The sequence below is a fragment of the Sminthopsis crassicaudata genome, chromosome 1 (genome assembly GCF_048593235.1).
Source record: "Sminthopsis crassicaudata isolate SCR6 chromosome 1, ASM4859323v1, whole genome shotgun sequence".
NCBI lineage: Eukaryota > Metazoa > Chordata > Mammalia > Dasyuromorphia > Dasyuridae > Sminthopsis > Sminthopsis crassicaudata.
This window is the reverse complement of record NC_133617.1, coordinates 127,965,292-127,966,860: the sequence shown is the minus strand read 5'-3', so window position 1 is coordinate 127,966,860 and position 1,569 is coordinate 127,965,292. Positions and strand designations below refer to the sequence as shown.

The 1,569-nt window shown below is 43.7% G+C and overlaps 1 pseudogene; it reads right to left on the bottom strand.

Moving 5' to 3' along the window:
- Positions 1 to 225: 225 nt before the first annotated feature.
- Positions 226 to 1,358, bottom strand: LOC141552893 (actin, cytoplasmic 1 pseudogene; annotated as a pseudogene).
- Positions 1,359 to 1,569: the final 211 nt, after the last annotated feature.

Genomic DNA, 1,569 nt, shown 5'->3' with positions numbered 1-1,569 from the left:
TGGGGATGTTTGCCTCCAACATGCTTAAATTGCTCATCACCTTCACCATTCCAGTTTTTAAATTCTGAATCAAGTGCCAAAAAAAAAATCAAAAAACAAAAACAAAAACAAAAGAACAAATAAAGCCATGCCAATCTCAGCTCTTTTGGGCAATTATCATGTAACATCCTTTGAAAAAAAAACAGCCAAAAACAAAAACAAACAAACAAAAAAACCCACAAACAGTCCATTTAGAAGCATTTGCGGTGGACAATGGAGGGCCCAGATTCATCATACTCCTGCTTGCTGATCCATATCAGCTGGAAGGTGGAGAGGAAGAGAGGCCAGGATGGAGCCTCCAATCCAGACAAAATATTTGTGCTCAAGTGGAGCAATGATCTTGATTTTCATTGTGCTGGAGGAAAGGGCTGTAATCTCCTTTTTCATTGTGTCAGCATTGCCTGGGTACATGGTGGTACCATCAGACAATATGGTATAAGCATACAGATCCTTATGGATTTCAACATTACACTTCATGATGAAATTGAAGATAGTTTCTTGGATTCCACATGATTCCATACCTAAGCAAGTTGGTTGGAAGAAAGCTTCTGGGAATCAGAACCTCTCCTTGTTAATGGTGATAACCTGACCATCAGGAAGCTCGTAGATCTTTATCAGAGAGGAGCTAGAGGAAGCAGTGGCCATCTCCTGTTCAAAGTCTAGGGCGACATAGCACAGCTTCTACTTGAAGTCACTTACAATTTCCCTCTCACTGTGGTAGTGAAGCTATACCCTCTCTCATTCAGGATCTTCATGAGGTAGTCCATCAATCATGGATAGCCAGATCCAGCTGGAGGATGGCATGGGGGAGGATATAACCCTCATAGATGGGCACAGTGTGGGTCACACCATCACTGGTGTCCATCACAATAACAGTGGTACAACCAGAGGCATACAGGGGCAGCACAGCCTGGATGGACATGTACCTGTTTGGGTTATTGAAGGTCTCAAACATAATCTGAGTCATATTTCTCTGTTGGCTTTGAGGTTCAGGGAAGCTTCTGTGAGCAGCACAGAGTGCTCCTCAGGGGCCATATGGAGCTCATTGTAGAAAGTGTGATGCTTGATATTCTTGATGTCATCCCAGATGGTGACAATACCATGTTCAGTGGGATACTTAAGGGTCAGAATACCTCTTTTGCTCTGGGCCTCATCCCCCACATAGCTATCTTTCTGGCCTATGCCCACCAACACACCCTGATATCTAGGGCACTGAACAATGGAAGGGAACACAGCCAAAGGGGCATCATCTCCTGCAAGCCAGCTTTGCACATTCCAGAGCCATCATCAACAAAGAGAGCAGCTATATCATCATCCATGGCGAACTTTGAAGTGGCAAATTTAAACCCTAGAGAGAGAGGAGGTGGTGTCATACGTGGACTCATGGAGGAGGCAAGTGCACCTGAGTGGAAGAGCTCACAGCTCAAGTACACTTTCTTCTTAGCAGTTCATGAAACCAATACAAAATATGGCCAGATATTAGGACATAAAGACCTCAAAATCAAATGCATAAAGGCAGAAGTAGTAAAT